Here is a 16,668-nt window from a genome sequence, read left to right as displayed (position 1 = left end):
ATTTGTGGGAAATTGTTCACACCAGAAAAACCAGTTTTGATTCATTAATGGAATCCTTGTTTACATTATTAGTTATGTAATTGTTGTATTCTCCAATCTACTAACTTTGGATTTGGTTTTCCAAAATAACTAGACTTATTGATTCGTTGAGTGCATACCTGTATCGATGATTTATGCAATTCACTAAAAGAATATACGAACAAAATATTATTTTATAATGAAATTGGTACAATTTTTTGCCAACAGTGTTCGCAAGAGCGTTTATGTTTAAAAATAAATAAATCAATAAAAAATAACCACAAATATTAAAAAACATTAATAAAAACGTAATAAATATAAAAATGAAACTTTTATAATTATTTGTGTCTTCTTCGTTCCAAATTAGTTTAGTTCCAACAATTAAAATCAGCATGACATTCGTGAGTTTCGGTCCAATATATCGTAAATATGAATTCGCTTGAAGTTCATATCGCGCTAGCTTTTTCTAATAAAATGCGAACTTCGTCAACGCAGATAGTATCAGTTTGAAATAGTCGTCATGAAATGCGCAAAGGGCTCTGGGACGCCATGCTTTGGGCAAAAATAACAGCAAAAGGATTCACAGCAAGATGACTTTTTTTTTGCAGAAATGGCAAGTAAACCTCGAAAAGTCACCCAGTAGTATTCCATCATTATTCTGAGAGTCTGGAAGCTCCTTTATCAACGTCAAATTGTGCCTTCTAGTCAAATTGTGCCTTCTAGTCAAATTGTGCCTTCTAGTTAAATTGTGCCTTCTAGTCAAATTGTGCTTTCTAGTCAAATTGTGCAGCTGACACATCGTTCCTTCTCTCTGGTGGATATTAAGCAAAATAAATACTTTCTTCTTCTAAAAATGTTAAATGCTATCAATCTCACTAGATTTTTAATTTGTACAGAAAATACAAAATTCTTACTAACATTTTGCTGTTTTTAAACTGGTTCGTTAGACTGAAACGGCACGTTAGAGAGCACCATAACATCCAATGAATTGCCCTAAAATGAATCTACTGGGAAAAAGATCACAAATAAAGGTTTTATATTTGCGACAGTACAGATTTTAACGGCAAAAAAAGTGAAGCCTGTTTAGACAAAATAACTTGCGGTTTAGAGTTTTTTCCAAAACTGAGAACCTTACCAATACAATTAACCTTCCTTCATTGCGCCACGGTAGCCGAGCGGGTTAAGAGGCGAGACCTGCAAAGCTAATATGCATTGTGGTACTGGGTTCGATTCCCGTTCTTGGCCTTGGATTTTATTTAATGGCTAAATGAGAAATAGTAAAGTACGTTTGCTAGTCGCCTCCGTCCACGACTCCTAGTAAATGGTAGTTGGACGTTAAGCTCCGCCTGAAAAAATAGGCGATTACTTTACTTTACTTTTTTTTTTAATTGCGGTAAATCGTATAGAAGAGGCTTGTACATTAGAGATATGTCTAACCACATTTCTTGTTCTCAGAAGTGCCAATATAATTCGTATAATCGAATAAACCTTAGAAAATGATTAAAATAATCACGTGACACTCTGAGGGGTCTTTTTCGAGAAAAATAAACTAAAAGAAAAGTGAAAAATGCGTAATAAAGAGGTAATTTAGGTTGAGCATCACTGCATAATACTGAAATGGCACGTTAGAGGCAACAAGTCTTCCCATTTTCCACGAATTCCTTCACAACGATCTATTCCAGGAAAAAAAAACTTTTCTTTGGATATACAACTAAAAGATTTCCCAAAATGAATAGAATTTTTCCAGCTCCTCTCTGTCAAAGGCTCAGTTTTATATTCTTTTGACGCTCACGCTTCTGAAATTGTGTTAACCAAAGATCTGGTAGGCTTAAACAAAGAAAAAACAGAAAGTATAAAAATAAAAAGAGAAAGCTGGTTGGGAGAAAAGGGAAAATGAGCAGCATTTAGTCTTTGCCTTACAATCGCTTACACTCGGTTAATTTCGTTGCCTGTAGCCTCCAGTTATGGGGCTATCTCACCCGAGAGAAGGCAGAGAATGGGGCAACTACCCTTTAGCCAAGAGGGTCTTGATAGCTGGGGACGACTCCCTTGGCTTTTCCATCGGCCAGTGTCGTCCCACTTCGTGTTCTTTTTCCAAGAGGGTCGTTCTTTTTTTTCGCCCTCTCCCTTTCTTTATATTGGGATGATGAAATTTTTCCTGATCTTCCCGTGCCCACCATATTATTACACACAGCTTCCTAACTGGGCGCGCGTGAGTGCGAATGGTCTCTTTGTCAGAGGTTACCATCTCTTGTGCGTTCAGCAAACCCTTTCCGTTCCTTATTCTCTGACTAAGTGCTAGGATACATGTACATCCCAATGTGAGCAAATTTTCTCTTTATTTTTTTACATTATTCTTTTTTTTCTTTTTACTTTAACTTTCTCTTTGGGCTCCCTACACTTTTGTTTAATTCTGCTTTCTCTTTTACTGCCTCATTTATTCATTCATTTACTTTAATTAGTGCAATTTTGTTCTCTTAAAAAATTAATGTTTTTTTTTCTTTTTAATTTTTTTTTTATGCACATCACCACATTATTTCATCCTGGGGAGCTTTTTACTTTGTGTACATTTTGGCTTTGCTTTGGATTTCCCCTTTTTTAGTGACATAAAAAGAAAAACTTTTACTTTTCCTTTCTTGTACTTACTTAGAAGTAAGTATAAGGAACTCGATTTTGAGTACTTACCATTTTGAGGTCTACTAAGTCAAAAGAAAGTGTTGAAAATTTGGTTAGGTCCTCAGTGTTGGACAATACTTTTGATTTTATCCGTCGTATATTTATCGTAGTGACGTAGATCGCATATTTATAGTATCTCTGACCTGTTTCGCACTTTCAACCATCATCAGATACTTACTTTCCCCCTCCCTTAATCAGTTTGTTGTAGAGATTTCTATTTCAGTTTTGTTTCCGCCTTGCAATACGAGGGTCGTTTGAAAAGTCCGTGCAAAAATAAAAACTACTTAATTTTTTGGGGTAAACCTTTTTTATTCTTCAACATAGTCTCCTTTTAGGCTTATACACTTCGTCCATCGCTGCTCTAGTTTGTTGATCCCTTCCGAATAATTGGATTTGTCCAAGTCTGAAAAATAGCCATTCGTTTCTGCAATCACCTCCTCGTTTGAATAAAATCTTTTTCCCGCCAGCCATTTCTTCATATTGGGGAACAAATAGTAGTCCGAGGGAGCCAAGTCTGGAGAATAGGGGGGATGTGAAACGAGTTGGAACCCTATTTCCATTAATTTTGCGACCACAACTGCTGAGGTGTGAGCTGGTGCGTTGTCGTGATGGAAAAGGACTTTTTTGAGGGCCAATCGTGGGCGTTTTTCTTGCAGCTCGGTTTTTAAACGGTCCAATAACGATGAATAATATGCACCTGTAATAGTTTTACCCTTTTCCAGATAGTCGATGAGGATTATTCCTTGCGAATCCCAAAAGACAGTCGCCATAATCTTTCCGGCCGAAGGAACGGTCTTCGCCTTTTTTGGCGCAGATTCCCCCTTGGTAACCCTTTGTTTAGACTGTTCTTTGGTCTCAGGAGTGTAGTGATGTATCCATGTTTCATCCACAGTGACGAAACGACGCTTAAAGTCCTGCGGATTCTTTTGCAAACAGCTGCAAACCGTCCTTGCAACACTTCACACGATTTCGTTTTTGGTCAAGCGTGAGCAATCGCGGCACCCATCTTGCGGATAGCTTTGTCATGTCCAAATGTTGATGCAAAATATTATGTACCCGTTCATTCGAGATGCCCACAGCACTAGCAATCTCACGCACCTTCACTCTTCTGTCATCCATCACCATATCATGAATTTTATCAATGATTTCTGGAGTAGTAACCTCAACAGGGCGTCCAGAACGTTCAGCGTCACTTGTGCCCATATGGCCACTCCGAAAATTTTGAAACCACTTATAAACTGTTCTAATCGAAGGTGCAGAGTCGCCATAATGTTTATCAAGCTTCTCTTTAGTCTCCTGAGGCGTTTTGCCTTTCATAAAGTAGTGTTTAATCAACACACGAAATTCTTTTTCGTCCATTTTTTGAAAATCACTCGACTTCCTCGATTCAAACGAATGCCAAACACAAAGAAATAGACCGATCTGGCTGAAACTTGGTGTGTGTTCTTCCAAGAGATGCTACTAACTAAACATAACCTCGATACGCGCCAGTAGTGCTATCTCTCTGACTTTGCACGGACTTTTCAAACGACCCTCGTATAGTCAGCAAGTGATGTGAGAGGCGGACAATAATTCCATTTAGACGACTTGAATTCTTATTAAATTGTAAAGTTTTTAAAACCATAAATTTGATTGAAATGCCCCTTTGGACGAAGGCGTGCCCCCCCCAACAATCATTCCTTCCCAAAAACGAATTTTTATTTAAAAAAAAACAAAAAAATTATTACAAATAAAAAGTTTTAGATACAAACGTGTAAATTTAAGTTTTGAGGAAATTGAGGGTGCCGTTTTTGTGAAAAATCTCAGAAATTCGATAAAGTCCTTCAAAATTTGATGGGACCCAAACAAAATGTAAAGTTTTAGCTGTCTACGTCAATACCTTATACTTAGAGCAAATATAATATGTCTTAGATTTTAAGTGACAAACTTATCAACTTTGCAAATAACAAATGTACGATTAAATTTCAGGCTTCTGTTTTCCCTCACTAAAATTTTAGGTTTAATTTTTAGGAAACACGTTCTCTCAATATTAAACTTAAATCCTTTCTATATAAGTTCGAAACTAGCAATTTTGGTCATGTAAATAGACCGCAAAATGGTGAGTTCAATTGTGCTGCTAACTCAGTGAAAAAAAAGCACTATACTAAGCGTTTAGTTAATTTATGAACAAGTAAATATATGATTACTTACAATAAATTAGTATGTGATATATGCTAGGGAAGTGCACATAAATTTAGTGTCGGGTATGTGGAGGGAGAAATAGCGATCGAAAGAAGGGGAGGAGGGTAAACAGAAATGTAGAAGAAGCAGAAGAAGCTCCTTGATTTATGACTCGTATAGTTCGACTTCCGGCGTTGGCTATCTAACGTCCGTTTTATTTTCCTCCTCGCTCGTCCCGTTTCCAGCGGTTTGCAGACATTCTGCGCGGGGATTCATGTGTGATCGCGCACCCTAGAACCCTCACACGTGCCAACTTCTGGATGAGAATGGCCGCTCCCTCATATCCTGGTTTGTGTAATGTTCTCTCTCTCTCTCGCTTACCAACTCCCGCTAAAAGTAAACGTAAAAACTTTTTTTTTTTTATTTTCTTATACCTTTTCGTTTCCCTAGAAAATGTATCAAAACACTCTTTAAACACCTTTCTTATTCTTTGCTGTACTCCCATTGTCGTAAAGTCGTCAACATTAGGCACGTCTATGTTTTCATTAAATTTAGTGTTAACTATGTCAGGATTTTCCATTTTATGACACATCTTGTGTTCCACTAGCTTTCTGAACACAGAATAAAACCAATTACCCAAGTCCTGTGAGAATAACCTCAGATAGAATCATTTTCTGTCTCTATCTCTCCCTCATTCAACTGTGGACCATGGTCTCCTTGGCCATTTTCTCTCCAAGTTCTTAGGGTTCTTAGGAAAAGTTTTCAGATTTGGTTGCAATGAAATTTGTTTTTGTTATGTTAGCACACCTGCACTGAAAAGTACGGTGGCGTCAGTGATAACTAGAGCTGGCAAAATAGTTTTCTTCTTAGCTTTTTGTTTTTAAAGAAAACACGTTTTGTTGAAATAGGTAAGTTGGAATATCTTGCCAAAATATCATTTTTCGAAGTGGTCGGTTTATGAACCAAAGTTGGTGTAAGCCCAATAATAAGTGATATTCCTATATTTTGAACGGTGAATTTAAACACGTTGAATTTCTTTCTCTTCAAGATGATCCACGATGGAGGGCAGCCCCCTCGCAAAAAAAACTGCAAACTCAGGTAAAAAAAATACCGAAAAAGTTCGCAATACGGTAGCGGATGATCACATTAAAAGGTTAAAACAGATCTCCGCAGGAAAATCGGAAAAAAGAGAGGTGGGGGACATTTTCCATCAAGAGATAAATATGAAGAAGCTGTATATTACATTAAAGCGGAAAATCTTGCCGCCTTCCTCTCCAAAGAGGTGGCCCTAATCGATTTTGGCGGGGAGGAAGGTTTTTAATAAACGATGAAAAAGAAAGTTTGCACTCATTCCGTATTTAAAGGAAAAATCATTCAAGCCATTTTCTCCTCTTAAGAAATTTAAGATCAATTCTGGAAAATGGCACTTTTAATTGATGGATTTTTATCTAAAATGCTTATTAAAAACGAGTCCCATGTTAGTACCCAGGGCCGGATTTTCCTATAGGCTAACTAGGCTTCAGCCTAGGGCCTCAAGGTCAAGAGGGGCCTACATTCAAATTGTTAGCAAAGTTAAAATTACACTATTCTAAAAACAGTACCAATAACAACATGTTTCATTTAACATATTGATATATGTCACAGTATTTTATTATCTCTCATGTAATTTACAAACATAAAAATGGGAGGTGAAAGAGCCTCATAAGTGGAATAGCCTAGGGCCTCTTTTCATCTAAATCCGGCCCATGATAGTACCAAAAGCGAATGTCAAATTTGAGCACTACCGCTTTTCGTTCTTGTGAAGAAATACTTTCAGACAGACAAAAATACTGACCAATTTTTAGAATACCACTTTTTCTTAATTAGAGCTTTTCTAAAACTGAGACTTCCAGTAAAAACCCAAAGAAATCTACAAGGTGATTATTTGTAATCTTTCAAGGGGTTGGGGAAAGTGTAAACAACTTTTCCAACTTGCCTCGAATTTCACAGGAAACTTGCCACTTGGTTAGCGGAATCTGTGATCTTCTAAAACTGTCTGGGTCCATAATACTTTTATCAAATAATAATAACCCTATAGATGATTATAAATTCTTAATAACTACATACTTATATAAGACCTACACTGTATTACCAATAAGAAAAATACAAAATACTCTTTCTTTGGCAAAGACTAAAACCTGTTCCCGCCATAAACATTCCTCTTTAGGAGTGTGACCCGCTCATAGTTCTACACATGATTATTTTGGCATTTTTAAACTGCATTGTGTGTGAAAGCTCTCTCTTGTCACGGTGAGAATAAAACAGTTTTTCTCTTAGTTAAAAAACGGTTGATTGCAAAAAATAAAAATAAAAAATAAATAAGTTAAAATATAATTAAAATAATAAATGCCTTCTTGAAGAGAGAGAACACAAACAGCGGGCAGATTGTTTGGCTACTTCTCAGATTGCCACATTTTCAGCAAAATTTATCCCCTTTAATTGAAAAAAAAAGTAGGAAGTCTTCCTTCTTTCAGGGTGTACATTCAGCTGTCACTTCATCTTCAGTTCATGAAATATTATGTAAATATTGGCAACTTCTTCTTTCTTCTGTGAAGAAGAACCGGAGATATCCATATCTGACTTCTTCATTTTAATATTTTAAAAACTCAAAAGAAAGTGAATGGTGAGACGTAATAGAGAAATGGTAATTTTCTTTTCTTTTTACCGAGAAAGAATTGTAATTTTGAATTCTGCATTTAGCTACTCTTTTTTCCTTTTTTTACCTCTTGGTATTTTCCTAGAAGATTTTCTTCATTCTCAAACAGATTGGCGAAATTGGAATATGAAAAAGTAATTTACCATGAAGCAATGGTTTAAATTCTAGAATTTTAAATTGTCTAACTCAGCCCGAGGAAAAACTCATTTTCATGTGGAACTCGAAAACAAGTTTCCAAAAAATATTCTAGAATATATTAATAATTCGGCCCGGAAGACCAATATTATTTCATTGGAGATTTCCTGCGAAGTAGCCTTAGAAAACAATAATTTTGTTTGTATATCCGCTAGTACAAATTCTAAAAGATACATAATTTGTAATTGTTATTTTCAGGTAAATTGACTTCCGGAGGAGCTGTAACTTTGGCTAATCTCGTAAGTGTTATTTTTATTATATTCTATGATTCCATCTTGTAAATAATATTAGTGGGAATTAATGTGCCGTTAAAAAAAGCGAATTTAAGCGGAGAAAAAGTTGAATATGTTCAGTAATATTTTACTTTGTAGCGAGGCTCCGCGATAGGCGAGCTGAGAAGTGATACTAGGCTCGATTCCACCGTCTAAGCCTTTGTTTTTATTTAATGTTTAATATGAGAAACTGTTAGGAAAGTATGTTTGCTGGTCGCCTCCTTGCACTACACCTAATTGTGGTACTTGGACTTGAAGCCTGCCCCCCAAAAAATAGGCAATACTTTACTTTTTCTTTGTAGTTTTATTGCTGTAATAAAAAAACTAATGGAGGCTAAAACTAAGCGCGGTTAAAACATCAGTTTGAAGATTATTTTGTTTCTAAGCAAGTGTGGCTGTGAGAATCGACTACAAAATCGACGTGAGTCTCAAGTCTTTTGTTGCTACTACAGCATGTACGTTTGTTCGTTAGTGGTAGAGCTATATAGGGTGTATACGGAGGAGTGGTCGAAACTTCGGGAGGTGATTCAGCAGCTCAAATGCTACAAAAAATATTCTCTTCACTTTGGCCCGATTCTCAATAGTGTCCAAGATATTTGCATTTTTAACTTTTCTGTCGATATTCGCGTTTTTCACCATAAAAACGGCCGTAACTTTTCTATCCTTTATTCTACAACAAATCTGCTTATTCCAAACGAAAGAGCATTAAATTTCCTATAAACCTGCTTAACCTAGATTCTCAAAACATTTCTTATAACAATGAAATATTTACTTTAATATCTAAAAAATTCATTCTCGATGATTTTTGTTAAATTTTTCAACTGCATTTTTTCAATGAATAATGAATCAAGGATTCACATAATTTCAGAAAAAGTTGCGCATTTATTGAGCTTCAAGATCATATAGATTTTTTTGGTTTTTAATAAAACCCTACCCCGAACAGAGGGGTGTAAATGCAGAAAACTGGGATATTGCGAACTGACTTTTCACTACTAATTTACTCAAATATCAATTTTTACCATTTTAGTAACCATTTTAGCATAGAACAATTATTATTTTATAAAACGGAAGTAAAAAATAAAGTAGCAATAAAACACAGAAGTGAAAAAGTACAATAGGCAGGTGCCTAGTTAAAATTGCTACAAAAATCGTTCGAACTATTCAAACAAGGAAGTGGAAAAGAATTGTGACAAATTTTTAGTTTCTTGACTACAATTGTTTGTGCAACATATTTTAACGACAAAATGGAGTTTTTTTTTCATCAAAGTTAATTAATAATAATTCAAAACTAATCAATTTTTGGAGAAGGAACAAAAAGAAAATAACCATTTTATTTTTGAATTATTATTAATTAACTTTGGTCAAAAAAACCCTACATTATGTCATTAAAATAAGTTGCACAAACAATTGTAGTCAACTTCTGCATTTTATTGCTACTGTATTTTTTACTTCCGTTTTATTAAATAATAATTGTGAAAAACTAAAATGGTTACTTTTCTTTTTGTTCCTTCTCCAAAAATTGAGATTTGAGTAAATTAGTAATGAAAAGTCAGTTCGCAAAATCCCAGTTTTCTGCATCTCGTACACCCCTCTGTTCGGGGTAGAGTTTTATTAAAAACCAAAAAAATTCATATGATCTTGAAGCTCAATAAATGCGCAACTTTTTCTGAAATTATGTGATCCCTTGATTCATTAACCATTGAAAAAATGCAGTTAAACATTTTAACAAAAATCATCGAGAACGAAATTTTTAGACATTAAAGTAAAAATTTCATTGTTATAAGAATCGGTTTAAGGCTCTGTAAAGCAAATTTATAGGAAATTTAATGCTCTTTCGTTTGGAATAAGCAGATTTGTTGTAGGATAAAGGATAGAAAAGTTACGGCCGTTTTTATGGTGAAAAACGCGAATATCGACGGAAAAGTTAAAAATGCAAATATCTTGGACACTATTGAGAATCGGGCCAAAGTGAAGAGAGTATTTTTTGTTGCATTTGAGTTGCTGAATAACCTCCCGAAGTTTCGACCACTCCTCCGTATACACCCTGTATAATAACCGCGTCTTCTTGCGATAGAGAGAACGGAAGAGAGCTAAGCGTCGTTTCACTTCCTTGTCTATAAGTTTTCTTTTCCGGGCTACATTTTGCGATTCGCCGTACAAACTAAACTAATTCTTTACAAAGAAGTTTATAAGAGTTGTTGATAATGTCACTAAGTTTATTTCTACACAAGAAACTTCATTAATTATTTTGGTAAATCTGGCCGGTTGAAGGGGAAGGTTTTGGTGAAACGGAAATGGGATATTAAGTATCATAGACAGAGAGTGAGAGAGAGTGGGGGGGGGACAGAACGACATACAACTATGTTCCATTAATGTGACAGTTGTCAATTCTCAGACTGGTTTATCTTCCTCTATCTAGAGGGTTAAGAAATTGTCAGACCCATCTAGCAATCTAGTATTTAGTTTTTGGCTCAATTAGACTTCCCTAGTATTCTATTAGGTTTTTAATTCTCTGATTTAGGGGCTCTCCAGAACATTTAGTATGACTCAGTACAAACATGAAGTATAACAATTAATTATATAGGAGGTTAAGGGAAATTGAATAAAAAAATATTGATAACTCCCAAAGAGGGCTGCTTTAAAATTGATTCCTCAAGTTGGTGAGGGTGAAACACTCCTTTAAAATTGGGATACCTTTGAGGCTCCATATTTGCAGAAGTACAGAAAATATTGTTTAATTATGAGTACCAAGGACTTTTACAATATTTTAGACAGTAAGAAACACTATTGCAAAATTTGGCTTCAGCATCACAAGTATTTTAGCTCCTGTTAGTAAAATCTTCGACGTTGGGTTTACATCTTAAGTTCGACAAGATGCCTGAGTAGGTTCCTGTGAGTTCAAAAAAGAGAATTTTAGAAACACGTCTATTAGACAGCAGAATGTACGTTAGCGATCAATAACAATTTACCCAATTTTAAATTCATTATGGCAATTAATCTTACTATTTAATCTACGAGTATAGAGCACATATTTTCCAATTGAAATAATAACTAATGAAAAAGTGAAGGGATTAGCTATGCGGTTAGCGTACTGGACTCCCACGCGGAGGTCCCGGGTTCAAATGCAGCTGCTGACCCTTAGATTTTCTCTTCCTTGGAGCTTCTTACAGCTCACTGTCCGGTAATGGACAGTGTAACGAGAGAACACTGTCCGAAGGCCGGCAGTGCACTGAAAACAGCTCCCGGTGCCAATAACCTTAGATGTTGACGCGCCTTAAATCATTAAAAAAGAAAAAAAAGTCGCTATCTCGGTCAGCTGATGGGTTAAGAATATTTAGAGGCTGAAATTAAATGACGAAGGTTAAATCAAATGACGGTTATCTTCACTTGTTGTCCCTATCGATTAAAAAAAAAAAAATATTGTTTGAATTGATTTTTGATTGAATTGATTTGTGCAGCATTAAAATGTTGCTGGAATAGTAACAAAATGAAATTCGAATATTGTAATTAAAATCTGTTTTAATTGATAATTATATTGGATCGCAAAGCAGGTGGTTGTTTAGTATGTTTGTGTGCTTAAATGCTCATAGTTTGAGGCTCTAATTATTTGAGGTTATGCTGAAAGTCTGTTATTAATTTTAGCTCAATCACAACTCAAACAGCTGATCAAACTTCTCCCCCTTCCCCAAAACTGGGAATTTAATTAATTCTAACTGTTTAATTGAGTATCTGTTTCGATGAATTGAAGTTCTACGTTTTGTTTACGAGCAAATTCGCATTTTTTATTTTTTGCTACACACATTTTTTTCTTGTTAATCGGCAGTTGGCGATCATTTCTGCATTAAGCCTCGATGAATGTGGTTTTGGTGAACTGCATTTCAAACTGTTCAAAATGTAGATAAACTGAGAGAGGGCTCAAGCTGATCTCTATTTCCTTGTGCTATCCTCAGGAAAGCTGCACCAACAGGGCTTGTCCCGCTGATTGAGGTAATACTCAATCTCACACCTTTACCACTTAGTGATAGGTGGACCCAGAACTTAGCCATACCCAGAAGAACTGAGGAAGATGTTGGGAGCAGAGAGCATATTAACTAAGGAGTGACCAAGATCTTTTAATCCTACTTTCGCCAAATCTCAGGCAGAAGAATAGATGACCAGGGGTGACTACTCCATGAATAGAGCCACCAAGACTTTGTGCTCTCTAAGGGGTGTATTTGGAATCTACGCAATGGTTATCCTAACCAACCTCTCTTTTCCCAGAACTTCCAGGGTGAAGCTATTTCCCTTATCGGACATATCCTCCCTCTGCACCTCTACTGCCCTCCTTTGGCGTCTACGTTATAAGGTACATTTAAAATAATAATTATATTAGGATTTCTGGGGACACTCAATGGATTATGTTTCAAATAGAAATCCCTTCTACCCAATTATTTCTCCTAATTAGTCAGAGCAGTAGCTTATTTCGACTTATTCACATCCAACCAAAGCCAATGAAGAAAATTTCATAAATTATGAGTTAGTGGTGGACTAACCACACTTGAATGAACTTCTGGTGCCAGAGATACACCGTGGCTGGGCTCCTTAATTCCTATTGGTTACCGTACAGATGTGTAAATATGGCAGCCAGTCACAAAGTAGAGATCCACCATCTTATAAATAATGCGCTTTGATTGCCTGAAATTAACCCTTCTACCTTCTTACACTAGAAAACCAGCTAAGCTGTTACGGTATCATGAGCCGCTAGTACCAATTGGCAGCTTCGCCACAATCTTTGATGCATGCATTTTTATCTGAAATAGGTTTTTTTCATCTCTGATATTTTTATTTATATTAGAACAACTATATAAGTCCAACTCAAATGTATTTTAGCCGGAAGTGAATATTATTCATAATTAGGGTCCTAAAAAATAATTAAACTGTATATTACACTCATTTGGCACTTTTGAGTATAAAATTCTAGAGAACACTTTTACTCAAACATTTTTTAAAAATTCATTTTATTTACTTAATTAAAAATTAAAGTTATGCATATTTTTTCAGGCGAACACAGCTAAATAATTTATTGTAATAAAGTGGATCGAAATTTAGACTATGCGTGAGCAAACAACACGAAATTTAGCTCAAAACTTAGAAAATCCAATCCGGCAAAGAATGCTGTCGCCAAAAGAGCAACTTTTTTTTAAAAGTCGGAATTTCAACCACCGTTTCCTTTTTAAGGCTGGAAACATAGTTGCGATGATAGCTGCTTCAAAACAGAGAGAGCGACGAGCAGCGAGCAAAGAGTCGCACGCACACAGTGACGAGTTTAGTCGCGTTTCTCCTTTCGATGAGACACGATGGAGGAATTATTTCTATACGAAAATTCTTCCTTGAAAATTTGGTATTTACAGCAGCTTAGTAGCAGGAGCTGCAGTGTTCATGATATAAACAGGACTAGACATGAACTTGGTGAATTCCATCACTTGTACCAACAACTTTGGGAGCATCCTGGCAAGTTTCATGCGTATTTTCGAATGTCTATTTCAACAATTAATTACACACTATCCAGTGTTGAAGGCATGTTAATCAAGAAAAGGACGAATTTCAATGTTATCCCCATTGATCCTGTCTCATTTCTTATCCAACACAAATCGGTTGTGATGTAGAAGATCCTTTTGGTCCCTCAGAGGTTTCTTTAAAATAAACGTCACCAATAAATGCATCAATATCCATTTGAACCTTGAATATTGAACGCGAAGAAATAAAACAAGTCACAACGCGTCGCTCTACTCTCTCTCTTGGTAGCGTTGCTCTATCTTCGCTTTGCTCGCCACTATGCGCGGTCCCATATGTTAACTTGTGTTTGTTTTCGCCGCTTTGCTCTTCGCTATCATCGCCGCTTTGCTCGCCGCTCCACTATGTCTCCAGCCTTAATAGGGCCGTACATAACGCCGTAATAGCACTTTAGAGGAAAGACTAACCACCAATCTAGAAGTGCCCTCAGTCGAATTTGATTGTTTTTTAAAAATAGTCTCAAATAAAATGTGATTTCATAAGATGTTACTTCCGGTGGAGGGGTTTCGACCACTAACTTCCTTTTGAGTTCAATGCTAGCAACCAATAAAATATAAAGTTCGAGTTTGGCTGCGATACATCACTCATTGTTTTCTACAAAGGAAGCCAGAGGATATTTGTACGTCCTGCGAAAACTTCGTATCGAGAATCAGTCACGATCGCAGTGTCTCTCATATCAGTATTAAGAGTGAGCAAAAAAAAAGGTTAGGTTGTTTACCCATTAAATGGACATCAACTTTCAATTCAAATAAATTACCACTTTATAAACTGGCAGCTTTAAATATGGTGCTTGAAAGCGGTATCACCTGCTTACTCTCTATCTACTGAGCAGGGTATGAGGGCTTAGTGCTTGCCGGCCTCGTGCCCAAAGTATCCTTATTTTCTGGAACGAATCAATGATTCCACTCCAATTCCATTGCACGCTACGTGTGTATTTGCACACACCTTACTAACGCTCTAACTTGATTTTATCTGCAACACGTAGCGATGATCTTTGTTCTTTTTTTAGTTCCTTTGCAATTGTGCGAGAATAAGTTTTCTCCAGAAATACAGTTTTTTGGTATTTTCAAATATGCATTGATTGTAAAGCTAGTTATTTTTCAATAATGTAACTTAAATAAAAAATTATGTGATTTAATAAAATCAACTTGAATAAAAAAGTATGGGGATGGACTAAGTGTTCCAACTCTTCGCATCCAGACTACAATAAAAAATACAACGAAAACTACTTAACGCTCCATTCTACATTTCTAACCTCACCATTCATAATGATCTCAAAATCCCTTAACGACCTTACTAAAACTCGTTTCTTGAAATTTCACTCCTTTACAGCAGCTCATCCTAATCCTTTAATAGAACCTCTATCTTCTTTCACATTACCAGGCAATCCTCCAAGGAGATTGAAGAGAAGATGGCCCCGCGATCTATTCTCCTCTTAAGAGCAGTATAGTGCATCTGATCACGTTAATGGAGTGTCGCCACTGGGTGCCTTCTCCTATCTTCATTCAAGAGATTATATTATATCACATTTGCTTGTTGCAACAACCGTTGCAGTCGCAAATTTCAATAAAAGATTAAAAAATAAAAAAAATAAAAAACTAAGTTGCATAAACTGAAGAAGAAAAATAATTAGCAAGTGCTTGAAGTATGTCTGATTTCATATCATAGTATTTCAACTCAGAGGTTTTTTCTACCTAAATCTTTGAAGAAGGTCAATTTGGGGGTGTAGAATTCGCGATACTCTTAATCTGCAGTTTCTTGACACGATATTTACCAATTACGTCTCTGAAATCATAAAACTCTTACGTGGTTTGTAGAGAAACTCTTAGCGATTCGGTCTGGCCAACAAAGAACCGATGGCCACACTGAAAAACCACAAAGTTTGGTGAATAACTTCCTCACGTACTTTTACAACGATTCTCTCTCTCTCTTCTGCTTCTTTTATTTTCCTGGACATAAATTCAGGGTAGAAGTCTGTTCGCTGGACATCTTGGTTCTAACAGACATTAAAGGTTTAAGGATAAAGGATACAGTCAACAGTGCTCCCACAATCTCCTAGAACCGGTAGTAGACTGCCTTTCAACTATTTATAACTATCCTCTTCACGTTTCCCCTATTGCGTAAGCCCTATTTCACCCTGGGGACCTTTATGTCTTCACTCAGTATGCTTCCCCTATTTTAACTTTTCGGGAATTCCTCCGCCGCAGCTAGATTCACTATCAGTGAAATAAACTTTATTACTCCTTCCATTTTGTTTTACTCTTGGTGCATTTCATTGGTTAACAGAATATTTAATTAGATAAACAGTGGTTTCTGGTGTTGATTTGACAAGATCAATGTTTATCTAATGAGACCTTTTACAACTCTTGGACTGATGAAGAATATAGTCAGCTGTCTTCACTAGTCTTTCGGTATTCTTCCTCCTTTCTTCAGTCTCCTCCTTAATTTGGCAGTTTTCTTGCAAATTCCATTCTTTATTTCCACCTAGAGTGGTTCTAAAAAAAATTCCATTTCATTTTTAATAACTGAGAGTTCACTTTGTCAGTTTGATACTACTAATGTCACTTTCTCCGAGAAAGAATTGTAATCGTGCAGTGTGAAAGAGATCTGCTGAACAAGAAGAATCAGTCAGTCTGTCCGTCAATCTCTTTCTGTATCGTGTCTTCCACTATAAAAAGGCAAATCGCCAACAAACAGTTTGATATTTGATTCAGATCTTGCCATAGTCAATTAGCTTTTGGACAAAATTAACTTCTCTAGATCGATGATTTAGTTTTTCCAATATTCTTGAAAATAGCTCGTAAACGATTTGCTTCAAACTTAGTTTTCACTTACAGATCTTTGTTGTTACTTTAATCATTTGCCTGGAAAAATTTCAAATTTCTGTGATTTTTGTTTGAGTTATACGCATACAAATGCTGACAAAACCACTAATTTTTTAAATATCCCTTTTTCTGATTCAGAATTCCCTTAAAACGATTTTCCGAATACGATTATAGTACTTTCCCTTAGAATATAGTACTCGTATTAATAAAAAGTAAAAAAATAATAATAATGGAACTAACCCTTCAGCAAATAGCAATAGTAAAACACCCTATT

At 35.9% G+C, this 16,668-nt stretch overlaps 1 protein-coding gene across 6 annotated transcripts in view; it reads left to right on the top strand.

Annotated features, from left to right (window-relative positions):
* Positions 1-16,668, top strand: part of LOC141445982 (frizzled-2-like) — a 364,823-nt gene that overhangs the window by 134,905 nt on the left and 213,250 nt on the right. For all 6 annotated transcript variants that reach the window (XM_074112295.1, XM_074112299.1, XM_074112292.1 and 3 more), the window contains one exon: positions 7,943-7,983. The gene's annotated coding sequence lies outside the window, so the exon portion shown is untranslated. The remainder of the gene's footprint in view (positions 1-7,942; positions 7,984-16,668) is intronic.

This window comes from Rhodnius prolixus, unplaced genomic scaffold, assembly GCF_049639745.1.
Source record: "Rhodnius prolixus isolate KJV_2025 unplaced genomic scaffold, Rpr scaffold_1, whole genome shotgun sequence".
Classification (NCBI taxonomy): Eukaryota; Metazoa; Arthropoda; class Insecta; order Hemiptera; family Reduviidae; genus Rhodnius; species Rhodnius prolixus.
The sequence above is the reverse complement of the archived record's forward strand: the minus strand, read 5'-3'. Positions and strand labels throughout refer to the sequence as shown.